Here is a 21,237-nt window from a genome sequence, read left to right as displayed (position 1 = left end):
CATACTCACTCCCTTCCACAGCTACCCCGATGTGGCCGCCTGCCAAGGTCTAAGTAATGGCACTCTGCCGCAGATCATAGCGTATTCTCCCACTTATTTAGATTTGCTGCTGCCCTGGCGCGTCTCGCTTACGAAGACATGTCCTGGTCGAGACAAGACGTTATCTCCTTGTTGAAAATAATCACAACGGACAACTACCTCAAAAACAAAAAAACAATCTTGAGGTGTTTATCACTTAAAACTTCTGGGCTATTAGGCCATGGTCGAAATATAAACCTTTCTCGTAACGTTTCCTCTCCGACTGCGAGAGACATCTTCAGATGTAAAATGGCGAACTACAACCAGAACTCAGGGGCGCACCGAGTATATAGGCAGTGTAGAAGGCACCACAGTCTAGCATCTGACGTCGGCTACAAGTTTATCGCTGGTAATGCCAACATTCTCGATTGAAAGTAATCGATCGTCATTCTTACGTTCCAAGGTTGACATCCAAATTTTATCTACTTTAACACCTTCCTCTTTTCTATCATAATTATGATTGTGTTTTATAGATCTCTATATATACTTGTACAAGCATGATAATGCAATGTTTTCGATATGACACTCATCTCAGTGAATTTTATTTCATGATCACTCTCTCGGTAAAGATGTTCCACTGCGACCGATTTTTCCGTATGTCCCAGGAGGCAATTTCAGGGTTCAGCGAGACGGGTGCTAACACTTCTTTTGTGGTACTAATATAAACCAGTCCACCACTAAAATTAATTTTATAAACACCGGGTGTAGTCAAAGGATGTCATGTTTCTTTTGCCGCACTTAAACATTCTTTTACATTCCTGATGGGTCTAAATGTAGTTTCCACACCGTACTTACTGAGCACTTTCCCAACGTGATCTGTAATCGTACTTCTGAACGGAAGGAAAACTTTTCCTTTGGGCAGCCGTCTTCTTCATCGGTTATGATTCTCTCCTAGTTAGAATAAGCGTAGAAGTTCAAGCTCATCTTTTAAGTAAGTCGATTCACAAATTTTGTGCGCTTTATCTACTAACGTTCTAACCACCCCTCCTTTTTGTCTGGGGTTGTGGTTAGAATCTTTAGCAGGTGACGATCAGTACGCGTGGCTATTTTGTATACTCTATGGCAACCTTGCGCTATGATCCTCACAACCCACTTGTTCTTGCTGTAGATGCCTCGCCCCATGGCATCGCGTCCGTTTTTTCCCAGAAAATTGGTGACACAGGACGCCCCGTGCATTTTCTTCCAAAACCTTGGACAGTGCGCAGTTTAATTATAGTCGTTTGGAGAAGAAAGCCCTGGCTGTAATATATAGTGTCGCAAAATTTCGTTATTATCTGTATGTCACAAAATTTTTCCTCGGCACAGACGATAACCCACTAACTGCACTGTTTCATCCTTTGAACCGAGTTCCCGATGCACCGCACAAAATTTTTAACGTTAGTCGCTATTATTGTCAAATTACCTGTTTGGAATTCTGTACCGTCCTATGGCGCAACACGCAAACGCCGCACCATGTCTCGTTTAGCTGTCGATACAGATGCAACATTCGACGCATCGGAAGCTTCTTGTTTACATTTTGATACTTCTGATTCGCAAGCACCGGATTCCTTTCCTATTGACTCACGGTGGATCGCACAAGCCACGGAGTATAACCCATCACTAAGACTGCTACAGAGTTACATTCGCAGAAGTTGACCACGCTCCCAGAAATTTATTGCCAACGCCTTAGTCTGAAGATATTTTGTGCGCTGCAACAGTTTACCTCTTGTGAACGATGCGATTCTGCTTTACACTCTTAAGAGATAGACAAGGATGTGGATACCCGCCTCATCATGTGTTATGGATTTTAGGTAGAGGTCATTGGGGAAAAGTTATCAGTAAGCAACTGGCATACGTGGATTAGTTAGGATAAGCAAATACAACGTGTGACAGCACGCTTTCACCCATATACGGATAATCACGGCGCTGCGCGCCAAAATTTTTTCACCTAGCCACATTCTGATACTCCATGGCAGCGCCTCCATAATGACTTTGCTGCCTCCTTTTGGCACGCACATCGGTTGCTTATCATTGATGCCAACAAAAGTACACTTTCGGTATTCCAATACATTCGAGGAACGAAGCCAGCACTATCAAGGCGCTTACTTCTGTATTTTTTCTTTTTTCAAATGTTTGCCACAAGCAATTGTTTCTGACTATTGACCTCATTCTTCAAAAGACTTTGCACAATTTTGCAAATTGCAGTAGACCAAGACTGCACCACTCTCACCACAGTCTAACGGTGAGGCCGAACGTCTCGTACGAACTCTCAGGACGCAAATGTCAAAACTTCTAGCTACAAATTCATGTGAAGATTCCTTACTAATGTTATTGAGTTCATATCGTCCTTTGCCTGCACAGGAGACAAACTTTGCTCCGCTTGCTTCGTCCTTACACCTCTGCTCTACCTTCACGCTTCACCACGAAGTTTCATCCGAACGTCAGAGTTCAATGTCGAGTGTAAAACAAGCCACATTTATGGTAATCTGGCTCTGTTATCGGATCAGCTAACGGAGTGCAGTGTACTATTCGCGGCAGCGCAAGCACACACCAGCGGTACCAAATTCAGCTGCGTTTCCGTGAATTCATTGCTCTTGCCGTAGATCAAACTGTTTCAAATTTCTTCACTGCACAACGTCCGGTCGCCATGAGCCAGCCACCCTCGGCTTCCGCAGGGCAGCCTCCTATGAAGCACAGAGCGGATACCTCTACCAGCGGCCGTCTCACCAATGGGAGTCTTCGCTTGTCCACCTGCGACGCCCTTGCCATCAAAGCCGCAGGTCGCTTCTCCCGTGACCGTCGGATAGTCACTGAGACCCTCCGCAGCACCCTCAGTGCTCCTACCTGTGACCACGGATGCGCTTGGTGCCTGGTTTTTCGGGGCAGCTTCCCTGGCGCTCGCAAGACGCAGTGTCGGGACGCGGGTTGGTCTGGTCTGTCCCCAGCCAAGCAACCAGCCTTATCACTATCCACGGCACAGGTCTCCCCTCGAAACTCCAAAGTTGGCAGGAGGCGGTGCGGTACCAGCCGCCATTCGATTGGCCGCACTTCAAAATATGCGCGCCGCCATTACGCCGCTGTCAGTGATATGTAAACATCCCGTCTCCGGAGCTTCAGTGGCTGGACAACTCAATTGTTGAACTTCATTTTTATGCTCAGTGATAACTGTTTCGATCAGTGGATCATTATAAAGCCGAAGCAAAGTGTAACCTGGTGTCCCTTTAACATAGTAGTGAATAACTTCGATGTACGTGTTTTAACAGAAGCCACGTTTTTCTACCTACATCGAAGATGTTCACTTCACATGTACTGAAAAGAAGGCTACGCGTTCCTACGGCTTTACAATGATCTACTGATGGCGTCCTCTTGGGTAAAATATTCCGGAGGCAAAAAAAATTCGGATCTCTGGGCGGGGACTACTCAGGAGGACGTCGTTATCAGGAGAAAGAAAACTGCCGTTCTACGGATCGGAGCGTGGAATGTCAGATCCCTTAATCGGGCAGGTAGGTTAGAAAATTTAGAAAGGGAAATGGATAGGTTAAAGTTAGATATAGTGGGAATTAGTGAAGTTCGGTGGCAGGAGAAACAAGACTTTTGATCAGGTGAATACAGGGTTATAAATACGAAATCAAATAGCGGTAATGCAGGAGTACGTTTAATAATGAATAAAAAAATAAGAGTGCGCGAAAGCTTCTACCAACAGCATAGTGAACGCATTATTGTGGCCAAGATAGACACGAAGCCCATGCCTACTACAGTAGTACAAGTTTATATGCCAAATAGCTCTGCAGATGATGAAGAAATTGATTAAAGGTATGATGATATAAAAGAAAATATTCAGGTAGTGAAGGGAGACGAAAATTCAATAGTCATGGGTGACTGGAATTCGAGAGTAGGAGAAGGGAGAGAAGGAAACATAGCGGGTGAATATGGATTGGGGGAGAGAAATGAAAGAGAAAGTCGTCTGGTAGAATTTTGCACAGAGCATAACTTAATCATGGCTAACACATGGTTCAAGAATCATAAAAGAAGGTTGTATACATGGAAGAATCCTGGAGATACTAGAAGGTATCAGATTATATAATGGTAAGACAGAGATTTAGGAACCAGGTTTTAAATTGTAAGACATTTCCAGGGGCAGATGTGGACTCTGACCACAATCTGTTGGTTACGAACTGTAGATAAAAACTGCAGAAACTGCAAAAAGGTGGTAATTTAAGGAGATGGGACCTGCATAAACTGAAAAACCAGAGGTTCTAGAGAGTTTGAGGGTGAGCGTAAGGGAACAATTGACAGGAATAGGGCAAAGAAATACGGTAGGAGAAGAATGGGTAGCTTTGAGGGATGAAATAGTGAAGGCAGCAGATGATCAAGTAGGTAAAAAGACGTGGGCTAGTAGAAATCCTTGGGTAACAAAATAAATATTGAATTTAATTCATGAAAGGAGAAAATACAAAAACGCAGTAAACGAAGCAGGCGAAAAGGAATAGAAACGTCTCAAAAATGAGATCGACAGGAAGTGCAAAATGGCTAAGCAAGGATGGCTAGAGGACAAATGTATGGATGTAGAGGCTTATCTCACTTGGGGTAAGATAGATACTGCCTAAGGGAAAATTATAGAGGCCTTTGGAGAAAAGAGAGCCACTTGTATGAATATCAAGAGATCAGATGGAAACCCAGTTCTTAGCAAAGAAGGTATAACAGAGAGGTGGAAGGAGTATATAGAGGGTCTATACAAGGGCGATGTACTTGAGGACAATATTATGGAAATGAAAGAGGATGAAGATGAAATGGGAGATACAATATTGCGTGAAGAGTTTGACAGAGCATTGGAAAACCTGAGTCGAAACAAGACCCCGAGAGTAGACAACATTCCATTGGAACTACTGACGGCCTTGGGAGAGCCACTCCTGACAAAACTCTACCATCTGGTGAGCAAGATGTATGAGACAGGCGAAATACCCCCAGACTTCAAGAAGAATATAATAATTCCAATCCCAAAGAAAGTAGGTGTTGACAGATGTGAAAATTACCGAACTATCAGCGTAATAACTCACAGCTGTAAAATACTAACGCGAATTCTTTACAGACGAATGGAAACACTGGTAGAAGCCGACCTCGGCGAAGATCAGTTTGGATTCCGCAGGAATGTTGGAACACGTGAGGCAATACTGACCCTACGGCTTATCTTAGAAAATAGATTAAGGAAAGGCAAACCTACAGTTCTAGCATTTGTACACTTAGAGAAAGCTTTTTACAATGTTGTCAGGAATACTCTCTTTCTAATTCTAAAGGTGGCAGGGGTAAAATACAGGGAGCGAAAGGCTATTTACAATTTGTACAGGAACCAGATGGCAGTTATAAGAGTCGAGGGGCATGAAAGGGAAGCAGCGGTTGGAAAGGGAGTGAGACAGGGTTGTAGCCTGTCCACGATGTTATTCAATCTGTATATTGAGCAAGCAGTAAAGGAAACAAAAGAAAAATTCGTGGCAGGTATTAAAATCCATGGCGAATAAATAAAAACATTGAGGTTCGCCGACGACTTGTAATTCTGTCAGAGACAGCAAAGGACTTGGAAGAGCAGTTGAACGGAATGGACAGTGTCTTGAAAGGAGGATATAAGATGAACATGAACAAAAGAAAAACGGGGATAATGGAATGTAGTCGAATTAAGTCGGGTGATGCTGAGGGAATTAGATTAGGAAATGAGACACTTAAAGTAGTAAAGGAGTTTTGCTATTTGGGGAAAAAAATAACTGATGATGGTCGAAGTAGGAAGGATATAAAAGGTAGACTGGCAATGGCAAGGAAAGCGTTTCTGAAGAAGAGAAATTTGTTAACATCGAGTATAGATTTAAGTGTCAGGAAGTCGTTTCTGAAAGTATTTGTATGGAGTGTAGCCATGTATGGAAGTGAAACATGGACGATAAATAGTTTGGACAAGAAGAGAATAGAAGCTTTCGAAATGTGGCGCTACAGAAGAATGCTGAAGGTTAGATGGGTAGATCACATAACTAATGAGGAGGTATTGAATAGAACTGGGGAGAAGAGGAGTTTGTGGCACAACTTGACAAGAGAAGGGATCAGTTCGTAGGACATGTTCTGAGGCATCAAGGGATCACAAATTTAGCATTGGAGGGCAGCGTGGAGGGCAAAAATCGTAGAGGGAGACCAAGAGGTGAATACACTAAGCAGATTGAGAAGGATGTAGGTTGCAGTAGGTACTGGGAGATGAAGAAGCTTGCACAGGATAGAGTAGCATGGAGAGCTGCATCAAACCAGTCTCAGGACTGAAGACAACAACAACAACAACAACAACTGATCGGAACTGGTAGCTTTGAGCATAAAAATAAACAGCTGATCGTCATCTACGATGAAGTTCCACAATTATTTGACAGCTGTAAGGCCCACCTCATCACAAATCTAGGGTCTACATAAGTTCAAACACGCATGCACAAACTTCATTTTGTGTGTTTCCCATTTCATGACATTTACAGAATCTCATAGCGGTCTGGGCTCGTCATGTACGGAACAGTCACAGTATTGAAGACTGAATGGTAAACCTATGTATCTGTCTGTATTTCAACACTCACACCTACTGTTAGCAACTTAAGTCTCAAATACAGCAAACGATGTAATACTGTATATTACTTTATACATTACTTTGACTATTTATTAGATGTAGAATAAATTAATATGAGTTCTCTGTCCACGATCCGCATCTGTTCCTCGCTCCTCTATTCACTAAAGAACCACAAAGCGCGCAAAGGAAGTTAAAACACTTAGATGCTTGTTTAATATTTTGTTCGTGTAAAGGAATTTCGACCTTTCACACACTGGAATGTATTCGCAATTAAAATACCACAATTGTATCATAATGACGCACTATTTAAAAAGCTCCGCGTCACATAATGTAGGGCCTAGAGTTGAAACGGGCGGATATCACCGATGTAGCCTAACAACTTGTTATTCACAGAAAAGATGACATTGCCGTGACGTTTCGTCCCTAGTTGGGTTTTGCGTTTGCTTCTTACTTGTTATGAACATTACTTGACTTAACATTACTAACCACTGTCATAGTCTTCAGTGTCTGAGTGAAATACTTAAATGAATGCTTGAACTGGGAATGCGCAGAAAACTGGAGTTATGGTGTAGCGTGTTGTAGCTGCAAGTGGTTTACTTACTCTGTGTTATTGTTAGCAAAACTTTATACGGACTGGTTGGGCAATGCAACTCCCAACACCAATAAAGTGTCACTGAAAAATAGATTCAGCCGCTTAGGTACTAAATCCTGTGCCCTGTTCCAAATTGATAACTTTGGTTCCTGTGCACATAAGAAATAAATTAAATTGTCTTACCTCAAAAGCACCAACGTAGGATCGCGTTATATTCTGCTCTCTTATGAAGAAGAATAAAATGTGCTAGCTGCAGGCTCAGCGATGTGCAGTGCTGGCCGTAATACTTTGAAATATATACGAAATTGTTTTGGCTGATGAATGAACACATTTAAGAAAAATTCAATGTCTTCGAAAAACATGTGATCTGGACAGGGAGGCGGTAGTGTTTGGGTGAATTACTAACACCGACTTTTTTAATAGTGAAGTTGTAATCCAAGTTAAGTTCGGCTTTTCAAAACCTCTGACTACTGAAATTACATTACTCAGAAAAATTACGTCCTCTTTATTAAATAAGAACCCATCTTTCCTGACGTAGCCACAAACAGTGAGATTTGTACAACAAGTATTATCTAACATCACTAAAAAGCATACAGACAGATCATCAAATTACATATACCTGTGCTAACGGATCTTGGAAACATTAAGAAAGGGAGATATCTAACTAGCCTATACATCAAATCTGTTTACGTACATTCTGGGGTTACTCAACATAGAACTCACTGTTACCAATTATCAGCCAACCCATTTACACTAATGCGCTGGCAAAAAAAAGTAAAACATTAACATCTTTACCTTAACTGCGAGAAGCCTTTTGCTTCCACGTTTATATTTCCAATAATATATGTACTCACAAGCCTTCTTCGCAATATCAATCCAGTAATCCTTTCTTGTCACCATTAAATTTACGTTTCATTGTAAAATCACTCATCATTTTAACTACCTATTTTAGGTGTGGTGTAACACAAAATATTGGTATGAGAAGATTCCTATACTACAATTTAACATTTGGTTGTTTTACAGAGCACACCACAAAACTGCCTACTGCACTCTCTTTCGCTTACAAACCGACACACACTCACTGCTTTGCGCCAAGCGATCTCGTACTCCAACACTACACTCTCGGACCAGAAGCAGTATCTTTGGTTCTGCGGTCGTACAAAGTCAGCGATCCGCTTTATAGAGCCCAACAGAGGCATACAACGTTTACAATATAATAATTTCTTTTTAGTTTACATTAGTATCATTACAATATTCGGGTGCTACATATTAGTGTAGCCTAGTAGACTCCTTTCACTCTCAAGTGCTAGAACATTTCGAAATGAATTTAAATCGAAATCTCCTAGAAATGTTTAGGTGCAGACTTAGAATGAGTATCCTAATTAAACAAGAAGGGCAGTGGACGTGGTATTACTAGCAGCATCAATTTGCTTGTGTTAGCTAAGGAACCAGGTTTTAAACTGTAAGACATTTCCAGGGGCACACGTGGACTCTGACCACAATCTATTGGTTATCAGCAGTGTCAGCAGTGCGCAAGTAGCAGCATTACTGCATTTACTAGGCAATCTTGTATTTTAATAACCGTTTAAATTTTGTCGATTTGTTTGCGCTCTCTGTAGATTAGTTCAAAATGGTTCAAATGGCTCTGAGCACTATGGGACTCAACTGCTGAGGTCATTAGTCCCCTAGAACTTAGAACTAGTTAAACCTAACTAACCTAAGGACATCACAAACATCCATGCCCGAGGCAGGATTCGAACCTGCGACCGTAGCGGTCTTGCGGTTCCAGACTGCAGCGCCTTTAACCGCACGGCCACTTCGGCCGGCCGTAGATTAGTTCAGACGTTCTTTGCAAAACAGTTTTTAGCATGGATAGGGACTGCAACTGCTGTGTTCGGATGCAGGCTGAGTTGGCATCCCTTCGCTCCCAGCTTCAGGCAGTGTTGGCTTCGGTCACACAGCTTGAGGCTGTTGCCAATGGGCATCACTGTGGGGGTCCGGATGGGGGTTTGTCGGGGACGGCCAGCTCGTCCCACGCATCCCCCGATCGGACTACGACTGTGGTTGCCCGGGATACTGCCCGCATTGAGGCTGATCCCTCACCTGTGGTAGAGTGGGACGTCGTCTCAAGGTGTGGTAGGGGGCGAAAGACATTCCGCAGGGCTGAACGGAAGGCCTCTCCAGTTTGTCTGACGAACCGGTTTCAGGCTCTGTCTCAGGCTGATACTGATCTTCGGCCTGACATGGCTGCTTGTCCTGTTCCAGAGGTTGCCCCTCAGTCTGCAAGATTCGGGCGGTCGCAGAGGGTGGGCTTACTGGTAGTTGGGAGCTCCAACGTCAGGCGCGTAATGGGGCCCTTAGGGATATGGCAGCAAGAGAGGGGAAGAAAACCAATGTGCACTCCGTGTGCATACCGGGGGGAGTCATTCCAGATGTGGAAAGGGTCCTTCCGGATGCCATGAAGGGTACAGGCTGCACCCATCTGCAGGTGGTCGCTCATGTCGGCACCAATGATGTGTGTCGCTATGGATCGGAGGAAATCCTCTCTGGCTTCCGGCGGCTATCTGATTTGGTGAAGACTGCCAGTCTCGCTAGTGGGATGAAAGCAGAGCTCACCATCTGCAGCATTGTCTACAGGACTGACTGCGGACCTTTGGTACAGAGCCGAGTGGAGGGTCTGAATCAGAGGCTGAGGCGGTTCTGCGACCGTGTGGGCTGCAGATTCCTCGACTTGCGCCAGAGGGTGGTGGAATTTCGGGTTCCGCTGGATAGGTCAGGAGTCCACTACACGCAACAAGCGGCTACACGGGTAGCAGGGGTTGTGTGGCGTGGGCTGGGCGGTTTTTTAGGTTAGATGGCCTTGGGCAAGTACAGAAAGGGCAACAGCCTCAACGGGTGCGGGGCAAAGTCAGGACATGCGGGGACCAAGCAGCAATCGGTATTGCAATTGTGAACCGTCGAAGCTGCGTTGGTAAAGTACCAGAACTTCAAGCGCTGATAGAAAGCACCGAAGCTGAAATCGTTATAGGTACAGAAAGCTGGCTTAAGCCAGAGATAAATTCTGCCGAAATTTTTACAAAGGTACAGACGGTGTTTAGAAAGGATAGATTGCATGCAACCGGTGGTGGAGTGTTCGTCGCTGTTAGTAGTAGTTTATCCTGTAGTGAAGTAGAAGTGGATAGTTCCTGTAAATTATTATGGGTGGAGGTTACACTCAACAACCGAGCTAGGTTAATAATTGGCTCCTTTTACCGACCTCCCGACTCAGCAGCATTAGTGGCAGAACAACTGAGAGAAAATTTGGAATACATTTCACATAAATTTTCTCGGCATGTTATAGTCTTAGGTGGAGATTTCAATTTACCAGATATAGACTGGGACACTCAGATGTTTAGGACGGGTGGTAGGGTCAGAGCATCGAGTGACATTATACTGAGTGCACTATCCGAAAATTACCTCGAGCAATTAAACAGAGAACCGACTCGTGGAGATAACATCTTGGACCTACTGATAACAAACAGACCCGAACTTTTCGACTCTTTAAGTGCAGAACAGGGAATCAGTGATCATAAGGCCGTTGCAGCATCCCTGAATATGGAAGTTAATAGGAATATAAAAAAAGTGAGGAAGGTTTATCTGTTTAGCAAGAGTAATAGAAGGCAGATTTCCGACTACCTAACAGATCAAAACGAAAATTTCTGTTCCGACACTGACAATGTTGAGTGTTTATGGAAAAAGTTCAAGGCAATCGTAATATGCGTTTTAGACAGGTACGTGCCGAGTAAAACTGTGAGGGACGGGAAAAACCCACCATGGTACAACAACAAAGTTAGGAAACTACTGCGAAAGCAAAGAGAGCTTCACTCCAAGTTTAAACGCAGCCAAAACCTCTCAGACAAACAGAAGCTAAACGATGTCAAAGTTAGCGTAAGGAGAGCTATGCGTGAAGCGTTCAGTGAATTCAAAAGTAAAATTCTATGTACCGACTTGACAGAAAATCCTAGGAAGTTCTGGTCTTACGTTAAATCAGTAAGTGGCTCGAAACAGCATATCCAGACACTCCGGGATGATGATGGCATTGAAACAGAGGATGACACGCGTAAAGCTGAAATATTAAACACCTTTTTCCAAAGCTGTTTGACAGAGGAAGACGCACTGCAGTTCCTTCACTAAATCCTCGCACAAACGAAAAATGGCTGACATCGAAATAAGTGTCCAAGGAATAGAAAAGCAACTGGAATCACTCAATAGAGGAAAGTCCACTGGACCTGATGGGATACCAATTCGATTGTACACAGAATACGCGAAAGAACTTGCCCCCCTTCTAACAGCCGTGTACCGCAAGTCTCTAGAGGAACGAAGGGTTCCAAATGATTGGAAAAGAGCACAGGTAGTCCCAGTCTTCAAGAAGGGTCGTCGAGCAGATGCGCAAAACTATAGACCTATATCTCTGACGTCGATCTGTTGTAGAATTTTAGAACATGGTTTTTGCTCGAGTATCATGTCGTTTTTGGAAACCCAGAATCTACTCTGTAGGAATCAACATGGATTCCGGAAACAGCGATCGTGTGAGACCCAACTCGCTTTATTTGTTCATGAGACCCAGAAAATATTAGATACAGGCTCCCAGGTAGATGCTATTTTTCTTGACTTCCGGAAGGCGTTCGATACAGTTCCGCACTGTCGCCTGATAAACAAAGTAAGAGCCTACGGAATATCAGACCAGCTGTGTGGCTGGATTGAAGAGTTTTTAGCAAACAGAACACAGCATGTTGTTATCAATGGAGAGACGTCTACAGACGTTAAAGTAACCTCTGGCGTGCCACAGGGGAGTGTTATGCGACCATTGCTTTTCACAATATATATAAATGACCTAGTAGATAGTGTCGGAAGTTTCATGCGGCTTTTCGCGGATGATGCTGTAGTATACAGAGAAGTTGCAGCATTAGAAAATTGTAGCGAAATGCAGGAAGATCTGCAGCGGATAGGCACTTGGTGCAGGGAGTGGCAACTGTCCCTTAACATAGACAAATGTAATGTATTGCGAATACATAGAAAGAAGGATCCTTTATTGTATGATTATATGATAGCGGAACAAACACTGGTAGCAGTTACTTCCGTAAAATGTCTGGGAGTATGCGTGCGGAACGATTTGAAGTGGAATGATCATATAAAATTAATTGTTGGTAAGGCGGGTACCAGGTTGAGATTCATTGGGAGAGTCCTTAGAAAATGTAGTCCATCAACAAAGGAGGTGGCTTACAAAACACTCGTTCGACCTATACTTGAGTATTGCTCATCAGTGTGGGATCCGTACCAGATCGGTTTGACGGAGGAGATAGAGAAGATCCAAAGAAGAGCGGCGCGTTTCGTCACAGGGTTATTTGGTAACCGTGATAGCGTTACGGAGATGTTTAATAAACTCAAGTGGCAGACTCTGCAAGAGAGGCGCTCTGCATCACGGTGTAGATTGCTCGCCAGATTTCAAGAGGGTGCGTTTCTGGACGAGGTATCGAATATATTGCTTCCCCCGACTTATACCTCCCGAGGAGATCACGAATGTAAAATTAGAGAGATTAGAGCGCGCACTGAGGCTTTCAGACAGTCGTTCTTCCCGCGAACCATACGCGACTGGAGCAGGAAAGGGAGGTAATGACAGTGGCACGTAAAGTGCCCTCCGCCACACACCGTTGGGTGGCTTGCGGAGTATAAATGTAGATGTAGATGTAGATGTAGATTAAAACTGAAGAAAAAAATAATAAATTAATAAATCTTTATCCTGCAACTCTTTGGCTGTTATCATTTACCGTGATGAATTTCAACAGTTGCTGTTTCAGTCATGTTCAAAATCTTGAAACTGCAAAATGGTGGGAATTTGAGGAGATGGGACCTGGATAAACTGAAAGAACCAGAGGTTGTAGAAAGCTTCAGGGAGAGATTTAGGGAACGATTGACAAGAATGGTGGAAAGAAATACAATAGAAGAAGAATGGGTAGATTTAAGAGATGAAATAGTGAAGGTAGCGGAGGATCAAGTAGGTAAAAAGACGAGGGCTACTAGAAATCCTTGCGTAACAGAATAGATATTGAATTTAATTGATGAAAGGAGAAAATGTAAAAATGCAGTAAATGAAGCAGTCAGAAATGAATGCAAACGTCTCAAAAATGAGATCGACAGGAAGTGCAAAACGGCTAAGTAGGGATGGCAAGAGAACAAATGTAAGGGTGTAGAGGCGCATATCACTACTAGTAAGATAGATACTGCCTACAGGAAAATTAAAGAGACCTTTGGAGAAAAGAGAACCACTTGTATGAATATCAAGAGCTCAGATGGAAAACCAGTTCTAAGCAAAGAAGGGAAAGCAGAAAGGTGGAAGGAGTATACAGAGGGTCTATACTAGGGCGATGTCCTTGAGGACAATATTAGAGAGTTGGTAGAGAATGTAGATGAAGGTGAAATAGGAGATATGATACTGCGTGAAGAGTTTGACAGAACAATGAAAGACCTAAGTCGAAACAAGGCCCCGGGAATAGACAACATTCTATTAGAACTACTGACAGCCTTGGGAGAGTTAGGCCTATCAAAACTCTACCATCTAGTGAGTAAGGTGTATGAGACAGACGAAATACCCTCAGACTTCAAGAAGAATATAATAATTCCAATCTCAAAGAAAGCAGGTGTTGACAGATGCGAAAATTACCGTACTATGAGTTTAATAAGCCACGGCTGCAAAATACTAACACGAATTCTCTTCAGACGAATGAAAAAACTGGTAGAAGCCGACTTCGGGGAAGATCAGTTTGGATTCCGTAGAAATGTTGGAACACGTAAGGCGATACTGACCCTACTACTTATCTTAGAAAATAGATTAAGAAAAGGGAAACCTACGTTTCTAGCATTTGTAGACTTAGAGAAAACTTTTGACAATGTTGACTGGAATACTCTCTTTCAAATTCTGAAGGTGGCAGGGGTAAAATACAGGGAGCGAAAGGCTATTTACAATTTGTACACAAACCAGATGGCAGTTATAAGAGTCGAGGGGCATGAAAGGGTGGCAGTGGTTGGGAAGGGAGCAAGACAGGGTTGTAGCCTATCTCCGATGTTATTCAATCTGTATATTGAGCAAGCAGTAAAGGAAACGAAAGAAAAATTCGAAATAGGTATTAAAATTCATGGAGAAGAAATAAAAACTTTGAGGTTCACCGATGACACTGTAATTCTGTCAGAAACAGCAAAGGACTTGGAAGAGCAGTTGAACGAAATGGACAGTTTATTGAAAGTAGGATATAAGATGAACATCAACAAAAGCAAAACGAGGATAATGGAATGTAGGCGAATTAGATTGGGTGATGCTGAGGGAATTAGACTAAGAAATGAGACACTTAAAGTAGTAAATGAGTTTTGCTATTTGGGGAGCAAAATAACTGATGATTGTCGAAGTAGAGAGGATATAAAATGTAGACTGGCAATGACAAGGAAAGCGTTTCTGAAGAACAGAAATTTAACATCGAGTACACATTTAAGAGTCAGGAAGTCGTTTCTGAAGGTATTTGTATGGAGTGTAGCCATGTACGGAAGTGAAACGTGGACGATAAATAGTTTAGACAAGAATAGAATACTAAAATGTAGACTTTCACGGCCGGAAATATCGTGTCCGGATAATTATAATGGACATGATATTTCCGGCCGTGAAAGTCTACATTGTAGTATCAGACGCCTCTACGGGGAGGAGATGTCAAGAGAAGTGCGACGCCTAGAAGGACTCGAGAAGAAGAGAGTACAGCTTTTATGTTCCCTCACATCCCTGTCTAGCCGGCCGAGGTGGCCGAGCGGTTAAAGGCGCTACAGTCTGGAACCGCACGACCGCTACGGTCGCAGGTTCGAATCCTGCCTCGGGCATGGATGTGTGTGATGTCCTTAGGTTAGTTAGGTTTAAGTAGTTCTAAGTTCTAGGGGACTTATGACCACAGCAGTTGTCCCATAGTGCTCAGAGCCATTTGAACCAACATCCCTGTCTCGTTACAGAGCCGTCGGCGTTATACCGAAGTTTCTGAAGATAAAGCGACCATTCTCTTCGGGAAAGGCACAACGCATTTTCAAACGGACTGAGGAGGCCTTACTATGAGAGCGCATTCAGCAGACCCGACGGGACTTGGCAAGCAAAAACTGTAAGTTAATGTCTCTCCATATTACGATCAGTAATAAACTGTGCAGCGGTGACTGGGATAAAATTGATAGACTACTGCATGATACCATGGGGGAGCTTGTGTTGACAACGTCTAGTAGACAGAAGAAGAAGTTTGATAATTTGCTACCTAATCAGACGGTTCGGCATTTAGACGTTTTCCGGACCGTTATCAATTCGTCCAAACGTTCGTTATCTGACGATGAGGCATCTGTGCTTGCCAAGGGGGGATATTTTGCTGTTAGTCCGCGTTTTGTGCCCACGGAAGCAATTATAGCCAGTGTAGAAGCAGGAGTTCGCAGTGTGGATTCTGTAACAGCTGAAGAAATCCGTATAGAAACAGTGAGAATATTAGCCAATGCAAAACCGCCGAAAAGTAATATAACTGTGGGTGAGAGAAGAGCTTTAAAGCTTCTGAATGACGACGATAGTATTTTGGTTCTCCCAGCTGACAAAGGAAGCGCAACGGTGGTTATGGATGTGGCCGACTATCAGAGTAAAATTACTGATCTTCTGGATCCGCAAGCATATAGGAAGCTGAATAAGGACCCCACTAACAACGTTCTCAGAACTGTGTCGCGGTTAATAAAAAAGTCCTCCATTGAAGAGAGTGAACAGAAAGGTCTCTGAAATTCGGTTGCGCTACCACCGAGGCTTTATGGATTGCCCAAAATTCATAAAGAAAATGTGCCGTTAAGACCGATACTAAGTGCCATTGGTTCGCCCACCTACTCGTTAGCCAAGTTTTTGACTACCTTGTTAAAACCACATGTGGGCCGTTCGGACTCTTATATAAAGAATTCGACACATTTTATCAGCAGATTGAATGGCATAGTGGTCCAGCCGGAGGACATATTGGTTAGCTTCGATGTGGCATCGCTGTTTACCATGGTTCCACTTAATGATGTATTGGAACAGCTGGATCGAATTTTTCCTGCCGATATTTCAGAACTGCTTAAGTGTTGTTTGACGACCACATGCTTCAAGTGGAATGAACAGTTTTATGAGCAAATGGATGGCGTGGCTATGGGAAGCCCCCTAAGTGCCGTAATTGCAAACTTCTTTATGGAGAAATTCGAAGAACAGGCCTTAGTTACTGCCAGCAAAACACCAAATGTATGGTTCCGATACGTAGATGACACGTTTGTGCTGTGGAGACATGGTAGGGAGGAACTAAGCCGGTTCCACGAACATCTCAACAGTATAAACTCGAGAATTCAGTTTACAATGGAGGAGAAGGTAGACGGCAAATTACATTTCCTCGATGTGCTTGTTTTTAGAAACGAAAATGGCAGTTTGGGCCACTCAGTAAACCGCAAACCCACGCACACGGACCGTTATTTGCACCGGGATTCGAACCACCAAACAAAACAGAAGCAGGGTGTTATCAAGACGTTAGCGGACAGAGCTAGAAATATTTTATGAACCTGAGTTGCTCGTCGCTGAGATGGAATATCTCCACAATGCACTAATGAAGAACGGATATTCGTCCGCCGAAATAAAACGTGCGTTGAGGCAGCCACACAGAAATCATACTGACGTACAGGCTACTGCAAAATCCAAGGTTTTCCTGCCGTTTGTAAAAAATGTAACGGAAAGAATAGGGAGGATCTTGACGAAGCGGAATATTACCGTAATTTACAAGCCCACCAGGAAGATACAGGAATACCTTAAGCCTGCCAAGGACGCTCGCAAACCATTGGAAAAAGCTGGAGTGTATAGGATCCCATGCAGCTGTGGTGATGTTTATGTGGGTACCACTAAAAGAACTGTTTCTAAAGGTTTGGAGGAGCACAAGGGAAATTGTAGAAGAGGAGAAACGGAACGATCAGCTGTTGCGGAGCATGCTTTCCAGCCAGGGAACCACAATATTTGTTTCGAGGAGACGCAAGTACTGGCGGCCACAAGCGGATATTACGAAAGGCTCTACAGGGAGGCAATCGAAATCGCTAAACACCCAAATAATTTCAACCGAAAGGAGGAGGGCGTTCAAATGGCTCTGAGCACTATGGGACTCAACTTCTGAGGTCATCAGTCCTCTAGAACTTAGAACTACTTAAACCTAACTAACCTAAGGACATCACACACATCCATGCCCGAGGCAGGATTCGAACCTGCGACCGTAGCGGTCGCGCGGTTCCAGACTGTAGCACCTAGAACCGCTTGGCCACACCGGCCGGCGAGGAGGGCGTGAAATTAAACAGTATATGGATACCGGTGTTAAAGAAGATGTGTACCACCCGTCCACTACTGGGTGATGGCAACGACGATCGACGGCGACGGACAGCGGCCAATTGCACTGACGTTTTCAAAACACGTGACGTCACGCCGCGGCGCGGGAGCGCGCGGACACGGAATTTAGCGGCAGTTAGTAGCAAACCAGTGGGTATGTTGGACCTTCCATCAAGCTACGGACCCCCTTGAAAATGTCTCCCGCAGTCGGAGACGAAACGTTGGGAATCGACACAGAATTCATCAACCGACCACGGCATAACAGCCCGGATAATTATAATGGACAAGAATAGAATAGAAGCTTTCGAAATGTGGTGCTACAGAAGAATGCTGAAGATTAGATGAGTAGATCACATAACTAATGAGCAGGTGTTGAATAGAATTGGAGAGAGGAGAAATTTGTGGCACAACTTGACTAGAATAGGGGATGAGTTCGTAGTGCATATTCTGAGACGTGAAGGGATCACCAATTTAGTATTGGAGGGCAGCGTGGAGGGTAAAAATCGTAGAGGGAGACCAAGAGATGAATAAACAGATTCAGAAGGATGTAGGTAGCAGTAGGTACTGGCAGATGAAGAATCTTGCACAGGATAGAGCAGCATGGAGAGCTGCATCAAACCAGTCTCAGGGCTGAAGACCACAACAACAGTCAACAATATCTGCAGTGGCATTAATTAAGACGAAATATGGGTCTCGTGTGCAGCTCGAATGTGATCTGTGAATTGCTGGCAGAAATACAGCCAAGACTGTGTCTACTTTCTTGACTCATTCAAGCACACACGTCACACTGAATATGGAAATGTCAGAAAATTTCCGAATTTCGAACAGTATGCATTTTTACTCTTTGTTTATTTCCTTTTGAATGATCAGTTTTAATATAAATGATTTATAGTTGGCATTTAAATGTTGACTGTTTTCTGGCGTAATTTGTACATTCTGGTGTTTCAAATACTAAAATTTTCTAAAAGAATTAGAAGCAATATAGATGGAAAAGGCTAAACGCTAACTAACTAATGTTTAAAAAAAGTATGCACTGATATACACATATTTTGTCAGTTCCAAAAAGAGCACACACAGCTATGGTTCTTTATAAACTGGTTCTAACTGTTAAATTTGGCGCTCTGATATAGATATTGCGGGCCATTTTTGTGTATCACAAGTGCTGAGGAAGGGGAAATGTACGGGGCGGGGGAGGAAACAAAATAATTTGTTTCAGAAGGGGGCTCGACTAAGAAAGGTGCAGAGCCCCAGAGATAAACAACCGCTGGATTAGAACTGTATAGAGTAATTTATTACTTAGTAAGCCTATCCACCACGCCCAATGATCATACGTTACAAACTGTTTATTGGATGTAACACACTAACTTGTGCCTGATATACTCTGTGTTTCTGGACTCTGTAAATTGAGATTTGTAACAAATTAATGTTCTTTGTGCTTATACTTAGGATTTACCTGCTGTATCTCTGCTTACTACTACTTTTGCCTATTATGGTTTCGCAATGTTGGTAGAAGACAAATCACAATCAAAAAAACAATATTTGAACGAAACTGGTATTTACAAAAACCATTTGCTCTGTTTACCAGTAACTCCAGTGTTTTATCTGTTATTACAATGTCGTTGTTATCTCCAAAGAGAATTTTTTCTTCATGTCAACCATTGTCTGGAGAGTAACTGATGTATATAAAAAATAATGGCCTTACGGTTCTACCGTGAGGAACCGCTATATATTATATAAATTTTTTTTTTCAATTCATTTGATACTCCTACTATCTTTACCTTTTGCCCCTTGTTTTCCTGACGCCTCCAGAATGATTCATTTGCTGGTTCTCTTACTCTTAATGATCCTTTCGTCTGCAATAGTATTTTAGCGTCACAGTGTCAAATATTTTGAATGCATTTAAAAACATTCCTATTAATAGCTGTCATTGCGCAGTGCATGAGGTACCACTTTTCAAACCAAATTGTCTCTCGCTGAAAGGGATATTTGTTCAAGTAATCCGTTAGTCTTTCTGCATGGTAAGGCCAGAATGACAAATATATTGCCGGTTGTAACTTGCCTAACGAAACAGTTGCCGTTCCTGAATTTATGGCTGGTGCTATATTATCTTATCAGTTCTCACAATATGTGACTTCCTCAAACGCAGTCCACAGGCTTGTAGAAATCTGTCACCAGCGAGCACACGTGCTTGCAGGCTGGCCGGTGCACGTGCGTTTTCACTGACGTGGAACAGAGATAAACAATTCTCCCGTGAAATCCCTGCTATACCTCTCCCACAACTATGTCAGTAATTGGTCGTTATTTCAACGTCGCCTTGAAGGAAACACGTTGATTGTTTGACACCACACATTGCGAGTAGAAATAAATCTCGGGCAGAGGAGATCTTGCACAGCACATAATTTATCGTACATGCCATATGCGGATGAAATCCTATCCTGAGATTATGCAGATTGTGCTGGGAGAACGAGGTACTACATGTGGCAGTAAAGAAGGAATACAAACCTATTAGATAGAAATAAAAAAAATAGAGATTACATCTTTCTGTTCAGTTCTCTTGTACATCCTTTCCGTTTAGTCCATTTGTGCTAAGCGTAACTGCCGCACGAGATATCAGTGATTTTGTCAGTTGAAAGAATCTGAGTATCAGTAAAAAATTTACAAGATAATTAGCAGCATAATATTACTCAAAAGCCCTGATAACTGAGATATGAATACATCCGTCAACTTGTACTAGTACGCACTTGTTTATGAGCAAAGTGTTAATAATGCTTTCACATATATGTAAGGATCGTCGTGATTGTTAGCGCCGGGCCACCGAAAAATGACGAAAATTTTCCATGTGAAGCTACTATCTGGCACAAATAAACCTGCAGTCTGAATTTTCTAACTACTTACAGTTACATAAACTCACTGGTTTGTGACAACTACTCAGAGAATTACAGTTAATTCTGTTTGTGTCCTAGTTAGACTTGAGATATTGCTCTCGAAATAAAGCTTTACCTAATCAGGTGGCAGTACTACTAAGGTCCATGTGAAAAATCAGAGAGGAAAACATTAGGACACCCACAATGCGTCCATCATAACACGCAGTATCTTGCAATTTCTTGGTTATTAATTCAACCTCATCTCTTAGACTACTTCAGAGCGGTGTTACGCAACCTTTTATTACTCAGTGTACACCCAGACAAGCCTACACCCAACACAGCATACCAAAATGTCCGTCTCTTCAAAATCGTGTGAATCTTAATATAATTACGAATATTATGTCATTATGTAAATAATTACCCTTATTATCGTTACAAAACAGGAATAGGCTCATGCTTTTATTAAAAACTTATTAATCTTAATTCACTGTAGCAAACAGATATTTCTAATACGACTGTTAACCCACAACAACTCTACTCATACCTTCAATGTGATACTTTTACTTGCTTAGATGCACACAGACGGTTGATTTTCAGTCAACGTCGAGAGGGTCAGTTCACACAAATTTGTAGTGGAAATTGCTAATAACACACGAACAGTCATTTCAGAAATAGGTATTCGCTGTTTACTGACAACCAAAATGTATCCAAAGGACATCGAAAA

This window comes from Schistocerca serialis, chromosome 4, assembly GCF_023864345.2.
Source record: "Schistocerca serialis cubense isolate TAMUIC-IGC-003099 chromosome 4, iqSchSeri2.2, whole genome shotgun sequence".
Lineage (NCBI taxonomy): Eukaryota > Metazoa > Arthropoda > Insecta > Orthoptera > Acrididae > Schistocerca > Schistocerca serialis.
This window is presented reverse-complemented; position numbering follows the sequence as displayed.